General features: G+C 50.2%; 1 long non-coding RNA gene across 1 annotated transcript; it reads right to left on the reverse strand.

Moving 5' to 3' along the window:
* Positions 1 to 7,650: 7,650 nt before the first annotated feature.
* LOC141954934 (uncharacterized) lies at positions 7,651 to 10,882 on the reverse strand. The gene is made up of 2 exons (XR_012632293.1): positions 10,499 to 10,882; positions 7,651 to 9,681 (listed from the first exon to the last, which is right to left on the reverse strand). It is a non-coding gene; the product is annotated as an uncharacterized LOC141954934 (long non-coding RNA).
* Positions 10,883 to 13,838: the final 2,956 nt, after the last annotated feature.

The raw sequence follows: 13,838 nt of genomic DNA on the forward strand, positions 1-13,838 counted from the left end.
TCCCACCCCTTTTCGGCGTCTCATTTTTCTGGCCTCTACTATTCACCGGTCTCCCACTCCTTTTTGGACTCCCACTCATTTTGGCTGCCAATTTTTTCCGGCTTCTAATTCTCTCCAGCCTCCCACCCTTTTTGGCCTCCCACCCCTTTTTAGCCTCCAATTTTTTCTAGCCTCTACTTCTCTCCAGCCTCCCACCATTTTTTGGCCTCCCACCCCTTTTTGGCCTCCCACCCATTTTGGCCTCGAATTTTTTCTGGCCTCTACTCCTCTCCAGCCTCCCACCATTTTTTGGCCTCCCACCCCTTTTTGGCCTCCCACCCCATTTTGGCTTCTGATTTTTTCTGGCCTCTACTACTCACCGGTCTCCAACTCCTTTTTTGGCCTCCCGTCCCTTTTTGGCCTCCCACCCCGTCTCGGCCTCCAATTTTTTCTAGCCTCTACTTCTCTCCAGCCTCCGACCATTTTTCGGCCTCCCACCCCTTTTTCGGCCTCCCACCCCTTTCTGGCCTCCCACTCATTTTGCCAACAATTTTTTCTGGCCTCTACTCCTCTCCAGCCTCCCACCCTTTTTTGGCCTCCCATCCCTTTTTGCCCTCCCACCCCTTGTTGGCTTCTGATTTTTTCTGGCCTCTACTATTCACCGCTCTCCCACTCCTTTTTGCCCTCCCACTCCTTTTCGGCCTCCAATTTTTTCTGGCCTCTACTCCTCTCTAGCCTCCCACCATTTTTTGGCCTCCCACCCCTTTTTGCCCTCCCACCCCTTGTTGGCTTCTGATTTTTTCTGGCCTCTACTATTCACCGGTCTCCCACTACTTTTTGGCCTCCCACCCCGCCATGGCCTCCAATTTTTTCTAGCCTCTACTTCTCTCCAGCCTCCCACCATTTTTCGGCCTCCCACCCCTTTTTGGCCTCCCACCACTTTTTGGCCTCCCACTCATTTTGGCCGCCCCTTTTTTCTGGCCTCTACTTCTCTCCAGCCTCCCACCCTCTTATGGCCTCCCACCCCTTTTTGGCTTCCCACCCCTTTTCGGCTTCTAATTTTTTCTGGCCTCTACTATTCACCGGTCTCCCACTCCTTTTTGGCCTCCCACTTCTTTTCGGCCTCCAATTTTTTCTGGCCTCTACTCCTCTCCAGCCTCCCACCATTTTTTGGCCTCCCACCCCTTTTTGCCCTCCCACCCCTTGTTGGCTTCTGATTTTTTCTGGCCTCTACTATTCACCGCTCTCCCACTCCTTTTTGCCCTCCCACTCCTTTTCGGCCTCCAATTTTTTCTGGCCTCTACTTCTCTCCAGCCTCCCACCCTCTTATGGCCTCCCACCCCTTTTTGGCTTCCCACCCCTTTTCGGCTTCTGATTTTTTCTGGCCTCTACTATTCACCGGTCTCCCACTCCTTTTTGGCCTCCCACTTCTTATCGGCCGCCAATTATTTCTGGCATCTACTCCTCTCCAGCCTCCCACCCTTTTTTGGCCTCCCACCCCTTTTCGGCCTCCAATTTTTTCTCGCCCTTACTTCTCTCCAGCCTCCCACCCTTTTATGGCCTCCCACCCCTTTTTGCCCTCCCACCCCTTGTTGGCTTCTGATTTTTTCTGGCCTCTACTATTCACCGCTCTCCCACTCCTTTTCGGCCTCCCACCCCGTCTTGGCCTCCAATTTTTTCTGGCCTCTACTTCTCTCCAGCCTCCCACCATTTTTCGGCCTCCCACCCCTTTTTGGCCTCCCATCCCTTTTTGGCCTCCCACTCATTTTGGCCGCCCCTTTTTTCTGGCCTCTACTTCTGTCCAGCCTCCCACCATTTTTTGGCCTCCCACACCTGTTTGCCCTCCCACCCCTTGTTGGCTTCTGATTTTTTCTGGCCTCTACTATTCACCGGTCTCCCACTCCTTTTTGGACTCCCACTCATTTTGGCTGCCAATTTTTTCCGGCTTCTAATTCTCTCCAGCCTCCCACCCTTTTTGGCCTCCCACCCCTTTTTAGCCTCCAATTTTTTCTAGCCTCTACTTCTCTCCAGCCTCCCACCATTTTTTGGCCTCCCACCCCTTTTTGGCCTCCCACCCATTTTGGCCTCGAATTTTTTCTGGCCTCTACTCCTCTCCAGCCTCCCACCATTTTTTGGCCTCCCACCCCTTTTTGGCCTCCCACTCATTTTGGCCGCCAATTTTTTCTGGCCTCTACTCCTCTCCAGACTCCCACCATTTTTTGGCCTCCCACCCCTTTTTGGCCTCCCACCCCATTTTGGCTTCTGATTTTTTCTGGCCTCTACTACTCACCGGTCTCCAATTCCTTTTTTGGCCTCCCGTCCCTTTTTGGCCTCCCACCCCGTCTCGGCCTCCAATTTTTTCTAGCCTCTACTTCTCTCCAGCCTCCCACCATTTTTCAGCCTCCCACCCCTTTTTCGGCCTCCCACCCCTTTCTGGCCTCCCACTCATTTTGCCAACAATTTTTTCTGGCCTCTACTCCTCTCCAGCCTCCCACCCTTTTTTGGCCTCCCATCCCTTTTTGCCCTCCCACCCCTTTTTGGCTTCTGATTTTTTCTGGCCTCTACTATTCACCGGTCTCCCACTCCTTTTTTGCCCTCCCACTCCTTTTCGGCCTCCAATTTTTTCTGGCCTCTACTCCTCTCCAGCCTCCCACCATTTTTTGCCCTCCCACCCCTTTTTGCCCTCCCACCCCTTGTTGGCTTCTGATTTTTTCTGGCCTCTACTATTCACCGCTCTCCCACTCCTTTTTGCCCTCCCACTCCTTTTCGGCCTCCAATTTTTTCTGGCCTCTACTTCTCTCCAGCCTCCCACCCTCTTATGGCCTCCCACCCCTTTTTGGCTTCCCACCCCTTTTCGGCTTCTGATTTTTTCTGGCCTCTACTATTCACCGGTCTCCCACTCCTTTTTGGCCTCCCACTTCTTATCGGCCGCCAATTATTTCTGGCATCTACTCCTCTCCAGCCTCCCACCCTTTTTTGGCCTCCCACCCCTTTTCGGCCTCCAATTTTTTCTCGCCCTTACTTCTCTCCAGCCTCCCGCCCTTTTATGGCCTCCCACCCCTTTTTGCCCTTCCACCCCTTGTTGGCTTCTGATTTTTTCTGGCCTCTACTATTCACCACTCTCCCACTCCTTTTCGGCCTCCCACCCCGTCTCGGCCTCCAATTTTTTCTGGCCTCTACTTCTCTCCAGCCTCCCACCATTTTTCGGCCTCCCACCCCTTTTTGGCCTCCCATCCCTTTTTGGCCTCCCACTCATTTTGGCCGCCCCTTTTTTCTGGCCTCTACTTCTCTCCAGCCTCCCACCATTTTTTGGCCTCCCACACCTGTTTGACCTCCCACCCCTTTTCAGCGTCTCATTTTTCTGGCCTCTACTATTCACCGGTCTCCCACTCCTTTTTGGACTCCCACTCATTTTGGCTGCCAATTTTTTCCGGCTTCTAATTCTCTCCAGCCTCCCACCCTTTTTGGCCTCCCACCCCTTTTTAGCCTCCAATTTTTTCTAGCCTCTACTTCTCTCCAGCCTCCCACCATTTTTTGGCCTCCCACCCCTTTTTGGCCTCCCACTCATTTTGGCCGCCAATTTTCTCTGGCCTCTACTCCTCTCCAGACTCCCACCATTTTTTGGCCTCCCACCCCTTTTTGGCCTCCCACCCCATTTTGGCTTCTGATTTTTTCTGGCCTCTACTACTCACCGGTCTCCAATTCCTTTTTTGGCCTCCCGTCCCTTTTTGGCCTCCCACCCCGTCTCGGCCTCCAATTTTTTCTAGCCTCTACTTCTCTCCAGCCTCCCACCATTTTTCAGCCTCCCACCCCTTTTTCGGCCTCCCACCCCTTTCTGGCCTCCCACTCATTTTGCCAACAATTTTTTCTGGCCTCTACTCCTCTCCAGCCTCCCACCCTTTTTTGGCCTCCCATCCCTTTTTGCCCTCCCACCCCTTGTTGGCTTCTGATTTTTTCTGGCCTCTACTATTCACCGGTCTCCCACTACTTTTTGGCCTCCCACCCCGTCATGGCCTCCAATTTTTTCTAGCCTCTACGTCTCTCCAGCCTCCGACCATTTTTTGGCCTCCCATCCCTTTTTGGCCTCCCACACCTTTTCGGCCTCCAATTTTTTCTAGCCTCTACTTCTCTCCAGCCTCCCACCATTTTTTGGCCTCCCACCCCTGTTTGACCTCCCACCCCTTTTCGGCGTATCATTTTTTTCTGGCCTCTACTATTCACCGGTCTCCCACTCCTTTTTGGCCTCCCACTCCTTTTTGGCCTCCAACTTTTTCTGGCCTCTACTTCTCTCCAGCCTCGCACCCTTTTATGGCCTCCCAGCCCTGTTTGGCCTCCCACTCATTTTGGCCGCCAATTTTTTCTGGCGTCTAGTCCTGTCCAGCCTCCCACCCTTTTATGGCCTCGCACACCTTTTTGGCCTCCCACCCCTTTTCTGCTTCTAATATTTTCTGGCCTCTACTATTCACCGGTCTCCCACCCCTTTTTGGCCTCCCACTCCTTTTCGGCCTCCAATTTTTTCTGGCCTCTACTTCTCTCCAGCCTCCCACCCTTTTTCGACCTCCCACCCCTTTTTGGCCTCCCACCCCTTTTCGGCATCCAATTTTTTCTGGCCTCTACTTCTCTCCAGGCTCCCACTCCTTTTTGGCCTCCCATCCCTATTCGTCTTCCAATTTCTTCTGGACTGTATTTCTTACCAGCCTCGCACCCTTTTTCGGCCTCCCAACCCTTTTTGGACTACCACCCCTTTTCGGCCTCCAATTTTTTCTGGCCTCTACTTCTCTCCAGCCTCCCACCATTTTTCAGCCTCCCACCCCTTTTGGGCCTCCCACCCCTTTTTGGCCTCCCACTCATTTTGCCCACCAATTTTTTCTGGCATCTACTTCTCACCAGCCTCCCACTCATTTTTGGCCTCCCACCCCTTTTCGGCCTCCAATATTTTCTGGCCTCTACTTCTCTCCAGCCTCCCAACATTTTTCAGCCTCCCACATCATTTCGACCTCTAATTCTTTCTGGCCTCTACTTCTCTCCAGCCTCCCACCATTTATCGGCCTCCCACCGCTTTTCTGCCTCCAATTTTTTCTGGCCTCTACTTCTCACCAGCCTCCCACCATTTTTCAGCCTCCCACCCCTTTTTGGGATCCCACTCCTTTTCATCCTCCAACTTTTTCTGGCCTCTACTTCTCTCCAGCCTCCCACTCTTTTATGGCCTCCCACCCCTTTTTGACCGCTAATTTTTTCTGGCCTCTACTCCTCTCCAGCCTCCCACCCTTTTTTGGCCTCCCACACCTTTTTGGCCTCCAATTTTTTTCTGCCCTCTATTTCTCACCAGCCTCCCACCATTTTTCAGCCTCCCACCCCTTTTCGGCATCCCGCTCATTTTGGCCGCCAATTTTTTCTGGCCTCTATTCCTGTCCAGACTCCCACCCTTTTTTGGCCTCCCACCACTTTTCGGCTTCTGATTTTTTCTGGCCTCTACTATTCACCGGTCTCCCACTCCTTTTTGGCCTCCCACTTCTTTTCGGCCTCCAATTTCTTCTGGCCTCTACTTCTCTCCAGCCTCCCACCCTTTTTTGGCCTCCCACACCTTTTCGGCATCCAATTTTTTCTAGCCTCTACTTCTCTCCAGCCTCCCACCCCTTTTTGGCCTCCCACCCCTTTTCGGCGTATCATTTTTTTCTGGCCTCTACTATTCACCGGTCTCCCACTCCTTTTTGGCCTCCCACTCCTTTTTGGCCTCCAACTTTTTCTGGCCTCTACTTCTCTCCAGCCTCGCACCCTTTTATGGCCTCCCAGCCCTGTTTGGCCTCCCACTCATTTTGGCCGCCAATTTTTTCTGGCGTCTAGTCCTGTCCAGCCTCCCACCCTTTTATGGCCTCGCACACCTTTTTGGCCTCCCACCCCTTTTCTGCTTCTAATATTTTCTGGCCTCTACTATTCACCGGTCTCCCACCCCTTTTTGGCCTCCCACTCCTTTTCGGCCTCCAATTTTTTCTGGCCTCTACTTCTCTCCTGCCTCCCACCCTTTTTTGGCCTCCCACCCCTTTTCGACCTCTAATTTTTTCTGGCCTCTACTTCTCTCCAGCCTCCCACCATTTACTGGCCTCCCACCCATTTCCAGCCTCCAATTTTTTTCTGGCCTCGACTTCTCACCAGCTTCCCACCATTTTTTGGCCTCCCACTCATTTTTGGCATCCAATTTTTTCTGGCCTCTACCCCTCTCCAGCCTCCCACCCTTTTTTGGCCTCCCACCCCTTTTCAGCCTCCAATATTTTCCGGCCTCTACTTCTCTCCAGCTTCCCACCCTTTTTTGGCCTCCCACCCCCTTTCGGCTGCTAATTTTTTCTGGCTTCTACTATTCACCGGTCTCCCACCCCTTTTTTCGCCTCCCACTCCGTTTCGGCCTCCAATTTTTTCTGGCCTCTACTTCTCTCCCGCCTCCCACCCCTTTTCAGCTTCTAATTTTTTTCTGGCCTGTACTATTCACCGGCCTCCCACTCCGTTTCAGCCTCCAGTTTTTTCTGGCCTCTACTTCTCTCCCGCCTCCCACCCCTTTTCAGCTTCTAATTTTTTTCTGGCCTGTACTATTCACCGGCCTCCCACTCCTTTTCGGCCTCCAATTTTTTCTGGCCTATACTTCTCTCCAACCTCCCACCCCTTTTAGTCCTCATAACCCTAAGCCCCCCTTAACTCTAACCCCAGATGTAAACCTTGAAACCAAACCATAACCCTCAACCTAACCCTATACCCCAACCCTAAACGCTAACCCTAACCCCCCCTTAACCTTAGATCTAAACCTTAAAACCAAAACCTTAAACCTAACCCTATGCCCTTCACCCTAACTCCTAACCCTGCCTCCTAACCCTAACCCTAGATCTAAACCTTAAAACCAAACCATAACCCTAAACCTACGCCCCTAACCATAACCCTACCCCTAAACCCGAACTCTAAACGCTAACCCTAACTCCTAACCCTCGATCTAAACCTTAAAACCAAACCATAACCCTAAACCTAACCCTATGCCCCTACCCGTAACCCTAACCCTAACTCCTAACCCTATGCCCCTAATTGTAACCCTATGCCCCTAACCCCCCCTTAACCCTAAGCCGTCACCTGTAATGACTAACCCCTAACCCCAACCTTAATCCTAACACTGTCGCTGTAAATCCTAAACCCTAACCTACCCCTAATCCCAGCATGTAGCTGTACAGTGAGCGGGGGTGGGGGGGGGTGTGCAACCGCGAATAGGGTCCAGGTGGAAACAGTGACTCTGCCCTAGGGTAATTGTGTGGGTGGGGCTAGGAAGTGTGTTTTTAGCAGGTAGGGTTGTAGTGTGTTTAGTACTAGTTGGTTGTGTATGAAAAAAGAAAAAAAATTTAAAAGTCTGGTGCAGAAGTAGAACATGGCCAAAATGCCTGGGAGTAATCTGTTTTATTTATTCAATTTAAAATTTATTTCATTACTCCCAGGCAACAGGCATGTTCTAGTGCTGCTAATTTCCCATTAATGAAATACACGAATAGAAATAGAGAGAGACAAAAAGTGAGTTAAGACACTGAGAGACAGAGTCTCAGAGTCAGACAAGGATTTAAGACAGAGGGGGGCAAAGTCAGACAAAGGTAGAGGGAGAGAGAGACTAAGTCAGACATCAAAAAAAAACACACAGGAGCGAACCCCAACAAGTACATCTTTATTAAAGCTACATTATAAAGTAAGTAAAAGCTGTTTTGTAAAAGTTAAAACCAATAACAAATACATCTTTTTTGAGCCTACATTGCGAAAAAAACTTTTATTAACTTTGGAAACCTTACAAGCCCTGCAAGTACACCTTCACTAGATCCACATTACAAACCACCTTTTACATACTTATTAAACCATGGAACCAACAGCAAATACACCTCTATTGAACCTAAATTACACAAAAACTTATGAACTTCACAAACTGTAAAACCATGAGTGCTTTACCTACCACTATTACATCTCACATCATTTATGGTCATTTCACACATGCCCATTAGGATCATGTCTTTACTAACTAGTTTCATAACTGTTCAGTGACTATGACATACATGAGTCCAGGAATACCATATCCAATGACCTCAAAAATCACCCTGCCTGCCAAAAACCCCATCCATAGACTGCGCCACATTGGCAATAATCATTGCCTCACAGAGTGGCCAGGACCAGGGTGAAAAATACAATCCCCCAGCTGGGCTGTATTTATTCATTATTATTTTTTCCTAAATACTGAAAATACTCCCCCAGCAACTAAATATACAACATTACATTAAACAGTCATGCACAGGCAGACACATTCTAAACACACCACTCATTCAGCTACCCCACTAACCACCCCATGCTCTCAGCTAACCCATCCTGCTAACAGACCACCACAACACATGGCTATATGGCTCTTTGGGAACACCATTCCCAGGGGCCTCCAAAATCACCCTGCCTGCAAAAAACCCATCCCTAGACCGCTCCACATCCAAACATTGGCGATGATAGTCACCTCGCAGAGCGGCCGGGACCAGGGAAAAAAAACCCAGCCGGGGGAAAAAAAAAAATCCCCCAGGTGGGGTTTTTTTATTCTATTTTTTTTTTCTAACTAATCAAATTACTCCACCTGCAACAAAAAAAACAAAACATTAAACAGTCATGCACAGGCAGACACATTCTAAACACACCACTCATTCAGTTACCCCACAAACCACCCCCTGCTCTCAGCTAACCCATCCCACTACTGGACAGCCACAACACAACCTCACCCCATGGCTGCACGGCTCCTCGGGAACACCGTTCCCAGGGGCCTACAAAATCACCCTGCCTGCAAAAACCCCGTTCCTAGACCACTCCACATCCAAATACTGGCAACAATCATCACCTTGCAGAGCAGCCGGAACCAGGGTAAAAAAACCCAGCCAGGGGAAAAAAAAAAAAAAACACAAACCCCCAGTTCAGGTTTTTTTATTCTATTATTTTTTTCCTAAGTGCTCAAAATACTCCTCCTGCAACAAAAAATAAAACATTAAACAGTGATGCACAGGCAGACACATTCTAAACACACCACTCATTCAGCTACCCCACAAACCACCCCCTGCTCTCACCAAACCCACCCAGCCACCTGACCCCCACAACACTTCCTTGCCCCATTGTTGCAGCACTCCTGCAAAAGTGGTTCCTCAAGGCCTCAAAATTCACCCTGCCTGCAAATGCCACAGCCTGAGCCTAACCTCCACCCAAACAGTGGCCACGAACATCAATGGACAGAGTAGCCAGGACTAAACTACAATAAACCAGGTCACAGAGATAAAGAAATCCCCCTGCTCAAAAGTTTCTTTACTGTTTTTAAAAGACATGTTAACTCTCACTACATCCAATATATCCTGAAATGAAAGACATCCTCACATACAAGGATAGACGCCTTCCAAAACTAACACTCATTCCACATCTACTCTATCCAATCATCACTTCCCGGAGTGGCAGAGCACTCCAATTCCATAACCATGCCTGGAACTGCATCATCATGCACCTCAAGCCATCACCACCCCTCCACATGATCCACACCAGATGCCCTTATAGTTGGAAGAAGACGAATGTGTTTCCCTCAGTGCACCACCCCCAGTCCTTCTTTGCTTCATTTTGTACACTCCAACAAACTTCATGGAAGGATTTGCTTCTGGATTCCCAGTGGCCCTATTGTACCTGCAAAATGCAAAAGAAGGAACTCCAGAGCCTGCTTGCTGATAACTACTGGCTATCCCCAAAACCAACCTATACAACCTCCACCCAAACAGGCCACGCTCACCGGCACATCATCATCCCCTTCTGGGATGATTCCACCCCATACAGAATCGCTACAAACACACAAAACAGCTCCACCTCAGACACACACATCTACATGCTCACAAACATGACCTAAGGATGCAGGACTACCACACAGGCTAGAGTTAATGCCAGACCAAAAGACACAGCCTGACGGTACACACAATGATGCCAAGGTGATGTGATGCAGATGCCCAGGTGTGGCCTGTCATGGAAGAACGCCAGACTGCTGGATGATATATGGGCGGTAACACCCTAGTGAGTAATGGAGACAAAATGCTGTGAAAGACTAAGGACTACAATGACAATGAAGATTCCCTTGGAAGATCTCAGAAGAGAGAGTCACAAAGACTAGACCTGGTGGTTTATTCTGAGATCGAGCTACATCACAGACCAACCAAATCCATCTACAATGGATCTAAAGTGGATCAGTAACATTGAGCTTCAATGGCACAATGCTTAGCAAGACAGAATGGGTGCTGTGCAAATAACTCAAGGCTGCAAAATGCAATGGATGGTTACTGCGTGCAGAGTAGGATGTGAGTATGCCTGAGGCTCCTCAAAAGTGAAGGCCAAAACAAACATCAACACATCACATAACTAAGGAACACACAAACACACACTAAACATACTACACAAGTCTACCCACTCATCCCAGAGCTGCTTTGCCAGGGCACATCTCACAAGTCTCACTCACTATTTCTAGTTTCTTGCCACAAGGTGCCTGCAAGAACAATATGAAAACTATTGCTGAATTAGAGGTTTCCCTCATGCTACCTCACAATTCAGTTGAGATCTGCTCAACTCCCACACACAAGAACAGTGGCTCCACAAGGTTACACAATACAGATATAGAGCTATGCAATGCTCTTGCCACTTAAATACCATACAATGTAACACTCATGTCAGACAAAACCAAACCCGAGGCCCAGAGACGCACGGCCCCCCCAGAGGCCCAGAGACGCACAGCCATGCACAGGCCCCAGGCCCACTACCTGCCCCAAAGTTAACAGAACCTAAAGAACCCTCCCACCAACCCTGATGTCCTACCCCCTCTTCTAGCCCCACCCCACCCACTGCTTTGGCCCCTTGACTTATCTTTCAGAGAGCACGGTCCAGAATTCATCCTCATCAGGAGCACATGATCTCACTGGGGTTCCCACTGCATTCACCGGGTTCCTCTTCATCACCTGCAAGACAGAGCACTGCCAGTCACCAACACGCCAACTCTTATCGACCTCTGCAGCAATGACACCCTCCTCAGAAGAGCACACCGCTCCTGCTAACCCTATGTTGAGCTCCCCCTTCTCCCATGGAAGCCACAAAACTGGAGGAATGCAGCCACCATCCTACACAGAAGCAGTCCCCCACCTGACAGCTCCCCGCCTGCCGTTCCTCTTTTCCACCAACTCACCTCAAATCCTCTGCTGTTTGAGAAGAGACCTCACAATGCATGCAAAAGCAAAGAGAAATGGTCATTTGAATTGCCGCACGATCCTCAGCAATTCAGGTCTGATCAGTCCGATTAACAACTCTCTCACCTTTCCTCAAACTGCTCATGGCTGTGCAGCGTCAGCCCTCTGGGAAGGAGTGCAGCACCTGCAAAAAAAAGCCCATGAGGAAAAAGCATGGGGAGAGATGCGGCCCCAATCTTCAGCTTGCTCACGGCACTTCCTCTCCCCTGCTCATTTACCTCGGCCGCTCAGAGACGGATTCTTCCATCCGCTGTGCCGAGGCCTGGTCACCACCTATAGAACTAAAACAGGGCATGATTTTAGCTACAACAATATTATGACACCTCAAGAAACTGCTGCGTCAGCACACTGGTCACCACTCACCTTGCCGAAGTACAAGAGTGCAGGTACCCCACGTTGCACATCGATTCACACCTAGAAAATAAAACCGGAATAAGCTCATCAGAGCCACCAGTCACACAGATCCTCTGACATCTTCCATCACTCTTCAGGAAGCAGCTTCTCGCTTTGCACCTAAACAACTCCAATCACATAAGGCAAGCCACCTCGCTGTTAACCAAGACTTTTATGAGACCAAAGGTTTGCGTTCCATTTCCATCTCCCTTCTAACTACCGTTAAAATACCCAAAATCCTAAATATTGAGCCCCACCTACAAGCTAAGACTCATTTAAGGTTCAACCCGCTCTGCTACTGCACAAACTGCCACTCCCAGCAAGTCCACCCTCCAGCACCTGCCAAACACAAGGAGAATAACTCCGTGGCAGCTGTCTACAGCTACTTGCCCACAGATGAACTGTATGGTCTTTGCCAAAAGCATCTGGGCAGATCAACATATTACTACACAACTACAAGTCTGTGCTCCCCTTGTCTCTTCTATGGCTACACACCTGGGCAGGACAGCTCCAACCGTGGGACAGACCAACACCACACACAGACACCACAAGTGAAGTGACTGTGAGACACGAGAGGACCGCGAGCGAGAAGAACGACGACCGTAGGGAAGACGCTGCCAGCAGAGAAGCCCTATGGCACCACGATGGCACAGATGCATTGTAGTGGCCCCAAAATGAGAGGCGACCGCTGCAGCCCGTGAGACAAAGTTACCATCAAAAGCAGAATGATAGACACAAGAGCAGCCAGGCCTTCAAAACCTAAGACATGGGGATGAAGCCCCAGAAGACAAGCATGTGCAGAAATAACTCTCAACAGCAGAGCTTCAGGTGTCACCTAGCTCACCCCTGCAGGAAATGACTGCTCAAGAACATCCTCATCGCAACACGCACCAGATGGTTCCATGCTTCAGGTTATAATTGCAAGACAAGAAGGGCTCGACAGGCGCTATGCCGATGAGGCAAAGTACTCGAGACTCTTGGGAGGGCTATTGAGATGCCTGCTGATCATAAAGAGCTACAGAGACATCAAGACCTGATGACAGCATGGTGTAAAGTATAGAATACAGAAGACACAAACTACACAATGACACAGACTGGAACTGCCCTGCCCAGCACACTGTACTCTGGTGCTGGAAAGTAACTCGCTCCCTTTGTGGGCACAAAGGGCACTGCTCCTGCACAGTCCTCTCCCCTACACTAACATGAAAAGGCCTCCCTGCAATTCCCAACCCTGTCCCTTCTACCCAGACCCTTCCCAGCGCTGAACCCTCAACTTAGCTTTCAGAGGGCCGGGGTCCAAAGTCATCTTCCACAACAACCACATGGGCTAACCGGGACGTTCCTCTGCGTCATCTGCAGGACACCACAAAGAGTGCGACCGGTCAGCATTGTGTTGGCTAACGCCAACCTCTTCCACGACACCCCCCCTCAGAAGCACCGCTCACCTCCTCGTTCCAGAGTCAGACGCTGCGGCCATCATCTCTTGTGGTACCTAAGATACCGAGAGACGCAAAATCACCATTGCGCTTCTGACAAGTCACCCGCCCCTGCTCCTCCTCGCTACCGCCCCAGCTCACCTCAAAGGCTCATCCAACTCCAAAGGCTGCCTGCACTGCACCTGCAAAACCAAAGAGAAATGCTGCGCTTACATGCCATGGGACACTTTGCTCTTAAATGCAGACCTGGCTGACGACGCCTCACCTTCTCAGACCGCTCGTCGAGCATGCGGCTTCACCCTTCCGAGGCTACAAACGTCACCTGCAAAAACTAAAGTAACACTTGGTGGGATACTGCCCAAAACTACAGCCTGCCCACACCAATAACCCTCTCCCGCTCCTTTACCTTGTGCGCTCACCCACTCCACCTCTGCTGCTCACGGGTTCTCCTGTGGAGTCTTGGGGACCACCTGTAAGACACAAACAACAAGGGTTGCTTCTAACTTCACCAACAATATAACGCCTGAAAAATAACTGCTACTTGAGCACACAGGTCATACCACACCTTGCTCGAGTCGCCTCTGGTGCCGGTGTCTTTCTTCACACCTTCAAAATAAAACATGCTTATAGGCTACTCACATAGACACCAGTCTCGTCTTCCCTCCGACACCGCACGTCGACCTACCTTCTTACGGTGCTCTGCTCGCCTCCTCTGTAGCCCTTGGCACACAGG

This window comes from Strix uralensis, chromosome 26 (genome assembly GCF_047716275.1).
Source record: "Strix uralensis isolate ZFMK-TIS-50842 chromosome 26, bStrUra1, whole genome shotgun sequence".
Taxonomy (NCBI): domain Eukaryota; kingdom Metazoa; phylum Chordata; class Aves; order Strigiformes; family Strigidae; genus Strix; species Strix uralensis.